Consider the following 15,185-nt stretch of genomic DNA (forward strand, 5'->3'; position numbering starts at 1 on the left):
CTGGACTTCAGCTGGAAACTCACTCCTCTTCAGATTTATACTGCAGAAGCCAGCACAAATGGAACAGCTGACTAACTGCTACCTATGTATTTGGTCAGAATAGGTGAATTTCAGTTTGCATATAGTAATAAAGGGGACTTAAATGTTTATTTTTTCAGAGATATTTCTCCAGTTGTGTGAGATGCTAATATTCAGTGACAATTGTTTTGAGATTTTTGTCATTTTTCATACTACATACATTAGAAACTTCTGTTCTCAAGAATTAAAGTCAGATAAAGTCTTCAATATCACTTTGATATTCACTGAAATGCTTAATAGTTTTTCCTAACAAAATTGTTATTTTATTTTTTAGAACAGGATCTACATTATAAACATTAACATATTAGTACTAGTAGAGTCCTATGAAGAACCTGTAAATGGGGACCTCATATAGCACACACCATCTTTAGACATCACTGCTCAAATTTAGTTATTAAAGAATACAGAGACAATGAAAGACAAATTTTATTTAGGTCTAAAGATGAAGATTACTGATAACTTATTGAAATGAAAGGTACTAATAGAATCTTTCATGATCCCAACTCCCAAGCATCTGAGGGAACACCCCTGTCTGAGAATAGGGGAATTTCTGCAGAATCTTACAAATTCCACAGCTCACTGGGACTCGCCCTCTGCTATAAAGGTTGAGGGGGAGGAAAGGGGAGGGGTTTCCATCTTGTTAACAGATTGTAATAAGGACACATGATGTAAACTGAAAGTTCAGTCCTCCTCTCCCTTTTCCTTGATCCACTTAACATTAGATTGATTCTCTAATTCCTACTGAGAAAATCTCAGAGTAGGTGACTGGGTATGAAGAAACACAGTGAGACTCTAGGAGAATCCCCTGGAAGATAAAGTTTTATTGTGATATTTTAAATATTTCTACACTAACATCTGCCTTTTTGATACGATGTCATGAGATTTATCATCTCACTCCCCAAGTGAAAGAACAGTCCCATCAGAAAGCCTGGTGGCTCTAGGGAAAAAGCAGGAAAGAGGAGGTGGGTACTTCAGGGAACTATAGGTCAACACCCGTGGACGCCAAGTGGTTGTTAGCACAGACTCATGAGTTACACAGTCTGGGTTCAAATCCATTTTTTGTTGCTCCTGGCAATTTGTTTAGCCTCTCTGTGAGTTTCCTCACCCATAAAATGAGGCTAATAATGACTATATGATGTAGTCATTTGGCATAGAAATAAAATAATGTTTATAAAATATTTAGAACAATGCTTGGCATATGGTAAGTGCTCAGTGTTACAGAAGAGTGGAAACCCTGCTCTAGGTTTTCAGATAATTTCTTGGTTTAGTTTCAAGGGAGTGCATAATCTTGGCACTTCATTGAACTAAGGAGAGAATTCCTGAAACGACCTTTTCTAGGTCTGTCTGAAAGTTTCTACACAGTACCTCAAGTGTCTATACACAGACACCTACATCAGAAAAAAAAAAAGTGTAAAATCTAGCAGATATATGTGTCTATAATTCCCACTGGCCACATACTTTAAGCTTGATAATGCCTTTACAGTCACTGTCTAGAAAAATAATTTTATCTGATGGTGTTTCATAAAAACTTTCAAATACACAGACATAGGGTAAAACTGATAAAACGGAATGCAGCAAAAGCCCATCCTGTATCAGAAGATAAGTTTCCATCATATTTATACTCATGGTGCCCTGAGCTTTGAATCTAGACCTTTCATTATTTTCATTCCATAAACCCCACTGAAGAGGTGTTTCTTAACTGTTCCATGAATCAGTGGAGCCATTGGAATGTCTGCACATGTGCTGTCTCTGATCTCATTTAACCTTGAGTGTTTCTACACATGGTTCTGAATAGCAGGGCTTTCCAGAGCGCTGTGCCCAAGTTCCCTAGGCATCCTTCATAGGGCGTGTAGCTGTGATTAAATCCTAGGCCTACATGAGCACTTCATGCGTGAGTTAACCAAGAGATACAGTGTTTCATGTTAGAAGTCAAAAGAGAATAGGCCGAAACAGTCAGAAAGCAATTTCACTGGTGATACTCACCTTCTGACTCCTCAGAGGTAAATGCAAAATACGTCCTTCACTTACATAGAAGACATCCTGGCCACTGGTCTGGGATTGATTGTTTCATTGATTTTTAAGTTGGGTTTAGTATGTATGCTAAGTTTTTCTGCTTTAGATAGACTTTAAGAGAAAATGTTACAGACAAAATCTAAGGAAAGGAAATTTAAAATAACCTATGCTTTAAAAGCTAGAAAATCTTAAAAATTAACGTAAAAAATATATTCTAAATGTTTTTCTCTGTTAAAAAAATTGCATAACTATTTTTACAAATCATGTATCATGTAACTTTGTTCAGTCCCTCCAATGTTTTTTGAAGCAAGACATGAATGAATAATAAATTACAATAATTACAAAAATTACATATGTAATATATAATATCAAATGTAAGAATAAACGATTTAATGGTTCTCTGGTAAATCTCTAAAATATAAACCATGGTCCATTCTCATTTCTCATCATTCAGAAAACGCCTATTTGCTACCATCATGGAAGTGTTTTCAGGGCCTTCCTGGACTACCCTCTGCTTAACACACATTTGGGAAAGGCCTACCTAACCACTCCCTGTGCTGTGCACAGAGGGTAATAGAGTTGAAGAAGCCATGCTTTGCCTGGAGTAGTGAGAACTAGCATTTTACCAAGAACACAGTGGCCTCATTACATTTAAGAAACAAACTAACAGAAGTCTTGTCTGGTTATCTTTGCAGGTATAAAAAGAACTTCAATATAAAATATAAAATCCCACTGAACACCGTGTGGACTGCCAACTGTACAGACAGAAGCAGGGGAAGCCATCAATGCATGCAAGTCCTTTGCTTGGGCTGGCCCACGGTGAACTTCGTGGCCACCTTTATGTAAGACCTACAGCTTGGTCCTGATATTACATGAGTTATAAAGGGAAACATTTAAATTGGATTATATACTAAGTCAGTGACTCACTTTCTGACCTCCCATAATGACACTTGTATGCCTTGTACTCTCCCCCCAAAAAGGTTTCTATGTGCAATTGATGATAAATAGGGGTAACTATTGGAGGACTGTCCTTTAGTTTTGATCAGCGGTTTTTCAAATGGGCTATAGGAGCCACCTGGGGAGTTGGATCTTCATGAGTTCATGGTGTTCGTGTAAGTGGAAAGAGGATCACGAGATCAGGTCTCCAGGGCCCCTCTCTAACAGCCTGCCCCCGATGCCCGGGGAGTATGTGTTTCTCAATCCCTGGAATATCTTTCTTGTGCAAGTACTATTAAGTAGTCCAGTTACATTTGAAATGTTGCCTTTACACTGCCAAGTTAATTCCTTTGAAGACAGGATTTACTTACAGAAATAAAGTGAATTATGCCATCAAATATTAGGCTTTCTGAGTTGCTGTGTACAGATTATCTTACCTGGTGTCTGTAGACAGGTGATCATCTTAAAACAAAGATATGAGTCCATGGAGTGCAGGTCAGTTTTCCATGAAACATTCTTGGTTGGAGTGAGGATGGGGAACGTGGCCATCCTGAGTCGACACTCCCGGGTTCACCGGGGTCATGCAACTTTCACATCTGCCACCTGGAACAACCACAGCCCAAGTCACGTTCTTCTTATGCACATCTAGTATGCATAGCACGCACTCAACTCTTTTCTTGTCCTTCTCACCCTATGCTACCAAAATCTCATGTATCATCATAAAGACAATTAAAATGTTGCTGAGTCATTAATTTATAAAATTCTAGAGTGCAGCTGTTGACTTAAGGAAAATTTTCAAAGCTTTTTGGGAAGAACCATGTATTTGTCTCATTCTCTACATATTTTCTTTCTATGAATTATTTCTCTAAAGATTAACAGTTGCTATTGTTTAGTATCTTTTCCAAGTTGCAGGTGAAAGGAAGCACTTTCATTTGGGAATATACAAAGGTTTTGATAAGGGAGTGTCCAAGAGACATTTTTCCTAGTGACGGGGGAAATGTAGAAGCCACGTTTACATGTTATACTGGTTCAAAGGCTGCATAAATACATATAAGGCAGTAACAACACCTGGCACCGAGGGCCTTGGCTATTTGCTGTTTTACTCTTCTGCAGATTGGCCTGAGTAATTAGAGGCTGTGTCCATGGACATAGGCAGGGTGGGGAGCTAAGAGGGCATTCTTTCCTGATGAATTGGGTACTGATGTGGTGACGGGGAAGGCAAGTGCAGTGTTGCTGGTAGGAAGATAAAATGTGGCAGCCCGTGCAGAACAGTCAAGAGAAATAAAAACATACATCCACACAAAAATTTATACAGAATGTTCATAGCAGTATTATCCATAGTAGCCAAAAAAAAAAAAAAAAAAAAAAAAAAAAAGTAGAAACAACCTAAGTATTTATCAGCTGAGGAATGGATAAACAAAAGGTGGTATAGAGGCTGAGGATGGGGGTGGAATGGGGAGTGGGTGTTTAATGGACACAGAGTTTCTGCTTCTGGGTGATGAAAACATTCCAGAACTAGATAATGGTGATGGTCGCACAACATTGTCAAAGTACTGAAGGTCGCTAATGGTCAATGTGATGCTATGTGTAATTTACCACAATAAATAAAACCCTAGTAAGTGGTAAATCCGTGTATGAATGAATGTTAAAGCATTTTCAGCTTTGGGTATTAAATGCTGTGGAAAGTTTAGCAGATACAATAATAACCTTTAATAATTTAGCAGTAGCTGGATTGATCTTAATCAAAGGATTATAGTAATGAACTGATTTAATTTATTATAATTTGCTATATGCTAATACACATAAAGTAATACAACATTGTAGGTTTTTTTTTCATAAAAAGATACTCTTGGTTTAGGGACAAGAGAATTCCATTCAAATGCCAATTCCTACATATGATTTAACTCAAATATTAATGTTCTTTATCTGCAAATAGCACCTCCAGCTCCATGAACACTCTTGAGGTATGATTAACCCTTTTTCAGTTTTGAAACTTGAAGCTCAGAGTGGTTAAGTGACTTGCCCATGATTACACAGCTTGCATCATATAGAGCTGCAGTTAGGTGTTTAAATTCCAAGCCAACTGCTCTTCCACTTCAAGACCTGCTTCCCATAGCTGTAATACTGCTTATGAGAGCGGGGTCCATCACAAGCCCAGTTATGAGAAGGGTATAACTTACACACGTGTTCACATCAGTAACAACTGTGTGCTGATACTTGTATCTGGAACAGTGTTTAATATATTAGTTTAAGTATATTATGTAGTTTAATTTTTTCTCCTAATCTTTAGTATTGCAGTTCTTCAAAATGAAAGGAAAAATGGCACTCGTTACTTCAAAGGTATTTTGTCAGTGTACGTATTTCAAAATTTTAATCCATGATAAGAGTACAAATCTCTTCAAGGCAGTGCCCCCCACACTTTTCTTCCTCTCCTTGGTGGGAACTGACAGACTACCCTCAAACAACTTAAGATTTACCCTGGCTGCTACTGCAACTATGGTCTCTTGTTTACATGTAGTTCTGGTTATTTTTGCTTTTCCTGGATATCACTCTCCTCTTCCCCTTCTCTCCACCATAATGCTTAAAGCTAACATGATTCTCAAAATATATATTAAACGTCCGTGAAGTGCAGGTTACTTACTGTACGGAGTGATTCTCAGAGCAACTGCTCCTTCCTCCCTGGGAACCCAGGAAGGTGCTGGGCCCTCCAATCTAGGCAGGAGAAGCTTTGAGGACTGGACCTGCTGCCCTAATCTTACATGACAAGGCAACCTGTTATTTTCTGGGTCATGTCTTATTTTCCTGAAATATTTCTGCATATTTTCTCCCAGCCCCTGATTTGATTTTACTGAGTCTATTCATATGTTTTTAAAAATATAAGTATATTTAAAGTATATTTAAAACATTAGCAACATACATTGATTTGAAATAAGCTAATAGCTAATTCATTGACTTCACTTTGGGTTATTATTGGATTCGATTAAGTACATCAATCTAGCCAAAGAGAAGGACCAGCCAAAATGCATCCCCCTCAAAATCTGCACTGAGGACATCAAAGACTGTGCCTGTGTAAATTAAATTCCAGGATCCTGACTTAGCAAAATGAAACTGATAGAAAGAGAAGATGAGGGGAGTGGAAGGGAGAAAGGAAGGGAGGGGAAGGAGAGAGTATTTAGAAAGTACTACGTGGGAGCATGTATTTTCCTGGAAAAAAATGTGTCTTTGCATCTATAAAAAGTGAATCCTAGGCAAAATGAAGCAAGAAGAACCCACCACAGCGACAGCACTTAAGCATGGAAAGAAAGTGCCTGTAAAGTGTCTGTACTATGTCTCTGGATCCTTCTAATAACAGTTATACTGGGTTGTAATAAAGAGGTTTTCACAGGCAGGCATTTCCTATTGGAATTAAACTTTTTTTTCTAACTGTACCACTACTTACGTACATTGTGATTTGTGTTGTTTCCAGTTTTTTTTTTTTCCTGTGATGTTTTATTTGGAATAACTGCAAACTTGCAGAAAAGTCAAAAAAAAAAAATAAAAATAATACAAAGATCACCCATTTATCCTTTACCTAGGGTCACCTATTTAGTAACATTTTGCCTTATTTCTTGCTGTCCCCTCCATTACTCTGTGTGTGTGTGTCTAACATTTTTGAGAGTCACGTATACACCATGGCCCTTTATCCTAAAACACTTAAATGTGTCTTAAGAATAAGGATATTCTTTCATATAACCACCAGACATCTATGACTTTCAGCAAATTTAACACTGACCATTCATGTCCCCACTGTGTCATTAACTGAACCAGCTTTGAGGTGCTCAAAAATAGCCCATGTGCCCTCTGGGAATTCTCAGCCTCTCTTTCTAGCTTAAGCTGTCATATTTTGTGTGCAACAAATCCTTTAAAAGAAACACCTGTTTTACTGAAATGCTTTCTACTAGCTTCATGATATATAAAGAAATGAAAATAAATTGTAACTAGGGGGCTGTGCTCTACATGTGCTGTACTTTGTCCCTGCCTGAATACAAGCTTTGCCTTTAGAATATGGATAATTGACATTAATTATTTACTCACCTGTTTTAATTTTTTTAATTTAGAGCAATGTTTCTCTCTCTCTCTCTTTTCTTTTTACAGTCTGTAACAATAATGAACTCACACACAGTGAATGATGTAATCAACATGCCACTCCAATGCTAGGAGTAACTGTAAGTTACTTCCAAGTTTTTTTTGGTTAAAAACCAACTTTTATTTTTGAGATTCTTGAGTGTGTGTGTGTTCATGATGTACCTCCCATCGTGAGATGGCTGACTATTACAGATAGGTCACATTTTGTCTTCCTGAAATGAGAAATTGAAAGCAGCAAGCTAGATTATCAACCTATACAACAATATTATTCTTGTATTCCCATATAAATTTCTGAATGAATTGAAAGTGATAGCACAATGAATTCAGGCTGTAATTTTAGAGTGCTAATAACATTCTCTTTACTGTATACATTATACAAGAGACAACAAAATATTTATAAGATTCTAAATATTCCCTCCTCCATTGGACTGTTCTTTCTGTATCTTCTTCCTTGATACCTCCCATCCCATCCCCATTTATGCTGATTGTCACCTGAGGACTCAATCTTGGCATGATAGATCCTAAATGAAGTGCTTTGCTGTAAATTTTGACATAAAACCACCTGGCTAGAAGCTACATCCCATTGAGGCAGGTCCTGAGAACAAGATGACTAATGCCTCTTGCGAATTGGTAAAGGAGACAAGTTGTGAATAAGACCACGGATCTGGGGACATTTGTGTACACATCACTTCCATCTTGTTTTGCTTTCAAGTGTCTGCTCCTTTATGTTTTGCTAGACCTGCTGTGAGCTGTTGGAAAATTTATTGGCAAAAGAGGTGGCTATATTTGAGGATGAGGTTGTGCAACAGGAAGAAAAAGAAGGGAACTGACATTCAGATGGACAGAATTGAAGGAAACATAGCTGCTTATATAACATTCTCTGTAAATGGGAAAACATCCTGCTATTGTGACATGACAAAGATAGTACCTGCAACCAACACTATTTCAAACATTTTTTGCTTTACCTTCCCCTGGAGGACTCTTTAAAATAATACAGCAGTCCTTGTAAATTAAACTTGTTTCAAATGAAATTTCCAGTATTTCTAGGCAGGGTTTCTGCTAGGAGAGTGTTTTCTGCATCTCACTTGTTCTCTAGGTCAGAGTCCTTGTGTCTTGTCTCCCTGGCGCAGGGCTGGTCAGCACCAAAGCCACAGGGCTGATTTTACCCTGCCATCTCAAGGCCTCTTGTGTATTTCTTTCCTTTTGCTCACAGATGCTGAGTTAATGCTGCCTTTCAAGTTTTTCTTGCTGAAGAACAGTCTTGGCAAAGTATGTGGCTCTGGACAACATGCTTATCTGGGCAGGGACATTTAAAGGAAAAGCCAACATTCTCCAAGGAGTCTGGAGACAGCAGAAGGGAGGACTCCTGATATTAGACATTTCCTCCATAGAGAAGGGGCATTACCATGATTTTTTTATGCCATGGACCACCCACAAAGTAAAGGGGCTGTTTGCACTGTGGTTCCATAGATCCTCAGACTTTATCAAAAGGGACAAGAATCTCAGATGGTCTGCTGGAGGCTGCAAGAAGGACCAGGAGTTATTACTGATATCAGCACTGTTAACTCAAAATCTGTACCACTCCCCTGGATCAAAGAGCAGTCATATGGGTCCAAATTCTTTCTTTTTGGAAATACAGAAATGCTAAGGAAATGTGTTCTTCAAGTACCTACTGGGAAAGACATGCAGTGACACATACTCTTTTTGTCTCCAAGGGCTCTGAGACAGATGTCCAGCTGTGGGTCAGTTCTGGCAAGAATGAGACCTCATACCCACTCATTGGGAAGTGTCAGGAAAAACCCAAGGTGGGCTGATTGCATAACAAATTGTAACCCTAAAGTCTCAAAGTAACAGTTAATCAGTTTTAGGCTTAAATACCCATAAAAGTGAAAAGCTTGTGCAACAGTCATTCATACATTTATTCAATAATCCCAGGCACTAACTCTATCCCAGGCATGGATAACATCTCTTCATTCTGCAGCTTATGGTCTACTTGGGGAGAGAAATGTGAACTTTTCTTCTCTACTTTTATACTTGACAAACAGCTATCTTGAAAACGTTATTTATTTATTTACTTATTTACTTAATTAAATAACCATGAAAACAACACAAATTGGAATATCTTTTCCTCACATTATTTTTCATATTTGTTTTAAAGTCCTCTGTTCCACTTCCTAACCACTAAGTAGACTCTATTTTACAAGACCTTCTAAAATCCAGCCATACCTCTGAATCCAATATTTATTTAACACCTGTTTGTGCACAACACTTTTCTCAGCATCAGAAAGAAAATGAAACAATGACATCCAGACCCTTCAAGTCTTCACAGCCTAAACCACCTGTACTTTGCCGTTTCTCCGGCTGAGTTCATCAACACTGCTCTCAGGTTTTCTATACATAGATCACACTTCTAAAATAGTTATTACAGTAAATTAGCTAAAATACTGATACTTATTCTTGGATCAGCAAATCTGTGTGGGAAGCTCGGTGAAAACAGAGGGATTAAAACAAGGGTAAGGACAGGATTGGCAGCCGACCCCACAATACAGTAATGGGAACACTGACTTCTGCTGGAAACCTCAGAGCATTCCCTCTTACATGCAGTATCTTTCTTTCTTTTTTAAAATCAATCCTACAATCCTATGGGGCTATTACTCTTTCTCAAGTGATCTGAAGAACATTTTCAAGTGATCTGGAAAATCCAAACCACCAAGGTTTTTCTATGAAATGTATATTCCTTGTCTTAGAATACATGGGGGTCACCAAGTACATAGCTGAGGACAAAAGTCCCTCAACTACATCATGATTTTTTTTTAATGTTGACATCTTTGTAAATGTTAGTCAGCAATAAACTGAAAGAAAAAACACTGACCACTTAAGCATATTTATTTTAATAAAATGCATTAATTTAGTTATAATATTGTAGATGACAACTTCTAGCCTTAGAACGGCTTCACACACCACGGCTGCTCTAAGAAACCCTAACAGCCCGTCATTCATGATGACACCTTAGCGGTCACTCTGCAGGCATTTTTTACATGCTCTGAATTCGCAATTGTGGACAAGCTCCTGGTTATCCTGGTCAGCTTATTGTCTTTTACTGCTGTCATGGAAACTTCCTTTGTATTAAAAGTTGTCAGTCACCATGATTTTTGTTCTGACCAGAGCACTGAAATTGCATTTGCCCCACATGAAAAGCAAAGGCAAGAGCTCCCCAAGTTATATTTAATAATCTGAACAAAAGACAAGAAACATTCATTCTTTTCTTAAAAAATGAAACCCACATCAATGAATAGGGTCCTTAAGAATTCAATGGAGAGGAAGAAATGTAAGGCATGAATGAGCAAAACAAATCATTTGGCAAGTCCCAGTGATTTCCAGTGAAGTTTTCGGTTCTGTAAACACTGTTTGCACGTTGCTTCTGCGTTTCCAACACTGTGAAGCCTCATCTCTGCTCCTTCCCAGGCAGGGCCCCCTTGACGGGAAGGCAGCAGTGGGAGGGAAACACAGAGACAAACCACCTGCTGCTCTTGCATAGTGCTGACTATTGAACTGACAAAATGAGAAATCTGTTTGTCGAACTGACATGTGTCAGGCAATAGAGAACACAGCAATTCCTAACACACACAGTCCAATTTTGTAAAAAAGTATTAAGCACCAATGTTTATTAATATATTTACTTTAGCCCTTATGAGTCTATGTGGGGGTAAGCATTTAAAAGGAGGGATGTAAGGCCAGCAACTTGCCTAAGATGTACAGATCTAGTGAGTCTGCCAAGGCAGAAACTAGGAGACCTCCGACACCCTCAGAGGGACACACAGGGGAGGTCAACGCTGTGCGAAGCACTGACGGAGCTGCACATTCCAAGCCAAGCACCATGTCTGAGAACAGCTTTCTCTTTACTTTTCAAACTCTTCTGCTTGGTCACCTTGCTTTTGCAGGGTGTCCCTCATGACAGCGCACTTCACGCTCCTTTAGGAGGCACAGACTTCTTTATCCAGAAGCCCTAGAAGAACGGCAGCCACATCAGTTTGGTGCCCATGCTCATAGTAAGGTGGGTTTGATTACACCCATCAGCAGCAGCCTGAATCTATATTTAGTTTATCTGCACACAGGGCATGGACATCCATATGGAATTAAAATGAGCCATCTTCAAACTAGTGTGCTCCTGCCACAGGAGCTGGAGGACTCCACCTCTCCGCCCCTCCAGGAGGACTTCCTCTTGGAGAAGAGGTCCCCAGAGGTTCCAGGCCAGTTCAACCTGAAGCCCAGACACCCAGCCACGAGCCAGCAGGGGAGAGGTGAGCCCCTTCCCTTCCTGCAAGTGTTTTCTCTTGGCTCACGTCTCTGCTCCTGAAACCAAAAACATGACACAGAGCTGCTTCTCCACGTGGGGGTGCAGGGACAGTACAGGTGGGTACCCAATACCCACCCAAGTTCAAGCTCAGAGAAATCCCAAAGGTCTGAAATCAAGACCCAACTCATGTCTAAGAGTGTTTAGCTTTTGGGTTTGTTTTCATTCCTCTAAGCAGACAGCTCCCTTCTCTGTGTCCTCAGAGCACTTCCTACATAAAATTATGTGTCCACTATTGTGTGTCTTAATAAAACATGAGCTTCTTACAGCCTGGGAACACATCATACCCATCCCAGTGTTTTGTCCAGCATCTCAGACCCTCACAGGAGGTGGTCAGATGACTGTTTGACTTAGACACACCTGGAATGGAAGAATTCCAGTGGTGCAGAGTTATGAAGTTGAACTGGATTCTATCCTGGCCTTAGGCTGAAGTGGCCTTGAGGGTTCTAGTTAGAACCAGACTCTGAATTCTACTTCCACAGCAAGCTCTCTTTCCATGGCCACTTAAGACTCAGGTTGCAACTGGAACCAGACTGAATGTTTATGGTTGTTGGTTTTTTTCTTATTATAATCTTCCCTCTTGCAATTCCCCCCCCTACCATTCCAATGTTGTCCCATTGATATTTCTTTCTTTGAAGAAAATATGTTATTAATCTGGGAAATCTGCGGTGAGAGTAGAATTTGCCTTTCTGCTAAAAAAGAATTCTCATTTTTATGATTGTTATTCTATAAGCACAAGGTTTCAAAATTTTTATTTTGTACTATTCAATCCCTAATTTTAGCACGAGGAAAACACTAACCTAAATCTTGCCAGGAAAGGCAAAGTTTAAGAAAGGCAAGGTTATAATAGTCTCCATATTTTTAATGCATATACCATATATTTTTACTGGTCAGAGGAAATATGAACTCTAATATCAAACAACGTACAGTATGAAAGGTCCTACTGAGTCTGAAAATATGTTTGTGGAAGTACACGACTCAGTTTCTCTCTGCTTTCTATGTTCAGAGTAGTTGAATGTATAGCTTTGTCACAAGGGGTAGAGCACTCTTCTTATGAGCATCCTGTTATGAAAGCTGAGGATTAAAGGATATAAGTTCCTATGTAAGCTGGCAAGTGGTAGATACTTAATAAATGGTGGTCAATGATGTTCTACTGGTGGAAATATTATATGAACAAAGCAACCCCAACACTATTTCTTACTATCTGGTACAGGCCTGTGAGGGATACCATGTAATGTGACATCTCATTCCTTTGCAAGATAGGAAGCTCCTTGCTGGATGCTAGGCATGAAGTTCTGGGGCAGAACAGGGTTCAGCGTTAAACCTCCTTCTCAAGACTGGCGGGAATGTCCAAAGCTTGTGACAAAGGTGGGGTCTGAGCCAGACTTTGAGGGAGAGGAGAGAGTAGGGTGAACAGCAGGAAAGGAGAAGGCACTTTGGGGAAATGATGGATCCCTGGAGATAAAGAGGTGACTTTGTGACAGGGCGTAGGGAAGATTCTGAAGTGGCCACAGAGAAGGGCAAGTGCCCAGGAGAAGAGGACATGGGGGATGTCCCAGCACATGTGGAGAGCCCTTAGAACCCAGCTGGGGACTTAGGCTTCATTTTATAGGAAGCAGGGGACCCCAAGATGATTCCTGAGCAGAGAATTGTCATGATGGAAAAGAGTCTGGTAGACAGTAGAGAGAAAGCATTCTGGATGGCTTGGAGAAGAGAGACTAAAACCAGAGAGGCTAGTGAGTGAGTAGTTGCATTTCAGGAACACGGTGATGGGGACATGGACCAGAGCACCTGCAGCTACTGTAAGGAGGAACAAGAGACGTAGGTGCTGTGGGATGGAAAGTGAGAGTTTCCAACACCGTGCAGTGGGAGGGACGTCCCGTGTAATGAGGTCATGTCTTTTGTAGGTCCAGGAACATGGCACAGAGGAAAGGTAGCTGGAAATGCCATCAGAATTGCAATCAATTGATTTATGCAAATGTTTAATTTCCCCTTTGTCTTCCCAAAAGGGAAGACTTATAATTTGCACAAAGGTGTTATTAATATCTAGAGCTTGGGAAAACAAAAGCGATGTTTAAACTTTGGACTTTTAAGTCTTCCAGTTTGCACTGCTCTCTGCCTTACTAAATTCACCACACTGGGGACTGATGATCTGCAAGCCTCTCTCTCCACTCACTTTTCCTCTTGATAAAACATTAAATCAGTACATTTCCCACCCCATCACTACCCCTCCCTTTTCCTGTCTATAAAGAGTTTTTTCTGGTAACTGAAATTCTGTTTAAATATGATAGAGTTCTCAAGGGAGAAATGGCTGCAGTTATGATATTTCAAATCGTTAGATTTTGAGACTTTAAGTGGTTAAATAGGTGCCTGTTAAGAGTTTATAATTCAAAATGCTTTCATCGTGTGGGCATGGGGCAGAGGCAGACCTAGGGCAGGTTCACTGGGGGGTGAGGAGGGCTTAGCCTGGGCTCTCACTGGAGGCTGCGCTGGCGGCTCCAGTTAAATCTTAAATGCACATCTAGGAACTTGTGAATGGCAAGTATGTTTGCTGCTTACTCATCCGAGCCATATTTTGTATTTTTGGCCCCCTTTGCTGGTGCTGTTGGAATGGTTAGTGTGTGAGTACACATGTGGGAAGACGGGCTGTGTATGGGAATTACAGGGGCATGGGAACTACATTTGGGCAAGAATATTCCAGGTCAGTGTTTCTCAAACTTCTTTTTTCACCATCAACCCCCATCTCCCATCCCAAGGCCTCTTCGACATTTTTTTCCTAATTTCCCCCTATTACTAAATTTCAGTATCAAAGACATGCAGTATATTAGTTTATGTACTTAGTGTATATCTGTACTTTAGCCATAAAAAGAGTAATCATTTCTGCTTTCCCAACCAGTTGTCTCCCCCTAGGAGAGAGATCTTCCCTGTAGAGGGTGTATGTTTCATTGGAGTAGAAACTTACGTGTCTCCATCATGTGCTGTATTGATGATAACTACAAAGAGATGAATAAACTCAAAGGAGGGGCAGTGGGTTGAATAGTGTCCCCAGAAGGATATGCCTCCATTCTCATCCCAGAACCATTGACTGTTACCGTATTACCAAAGGTTGTCTTTTTTACCAAACACCAATTCTTTAACCAAATTACATTTGCTAGTAAAATTAAACTAAGACTCCAGGGATAAGATCATCCTGGGTGGTCAGTGTTGGCCCTAAATCCAAAGACAACTGTCCTAATAACAGACACAGGGAGGAGAGACACAGACACAAGGGAGAAAGGCCCTGGAAAGATGGAGGCAGAGACTGGAGGGACGCTGCTGCAAGCCGAGGAGTGCTTGGGGCCTCTAGAAGGGATGCGTCAGGCTACTGGGAAACCTCCCCTCCGGGTTTTAGAAGGAGCCCCATCCTGCTGACACATGGATTTCAGGCTTCTGGTCTCCAGGACTAAGAGGGAGGACATTTCTGTTGTTTTAAGCTACTCAATTGGTGGTAATTTGAGGGGAGCATGGTCAACTGTCCATCAGAGAGTATGAGGAAATCTCTAGAGGACATAGCTTTGAGCTGTTCTAGATAAATAGGAGTTTGGCAGGTAAAGAAGAGGGAGAGGATTTAGCAGAAAGAACAGGACATGGAAATAGATGAAAGGCAATGAGGACGTGGAGGTACTCACTTCCCGCTTCA

The 15,185-nt window shown here is 40.1% G+C and overlaps 1 long non-coding RNA gene across 1 annotated transcript in view; it reads right to left on the bottom strand.

Moving 5' to 3' along the window:
• The window catches only part of LOC116666505, a 24,662-nt gene continuing 9,477 nt past the window's right edge, over positions 1–15,185 (bottom strand). Inside the window, exons 2-5 of the long non-coding RNA XR_004323402.1 lie at positions 9,117–9,120; positions 5,112–5,121; positions 1,817–1,821; positions 1–11 (exon numbers count right to left, since the gene is read on the bottom strand). This is a non-coding gene — a long non-coding RNA (uncharacterized LOC116666505). The remainder of the gene's footprint in view (positions 12–1,816; positions 1,822–5,111; positions 5,122–9,116; positions 9,121–15,185) is intronic.

Source organism: Camelus ferus, chromosome 1 (assembly GCF_009834535.1).
Source record: "Camelus ferus isolate YT-003-E chromosome 1, BCGSAC_Cfer_1.0, whole genome shotgun sequence".
Lineage (NCBI taxonomy): Eukaryota > Metazoa > Chordata > Mammalia > Artiodactyla > Camelidae > Camelus > Camelus ferus.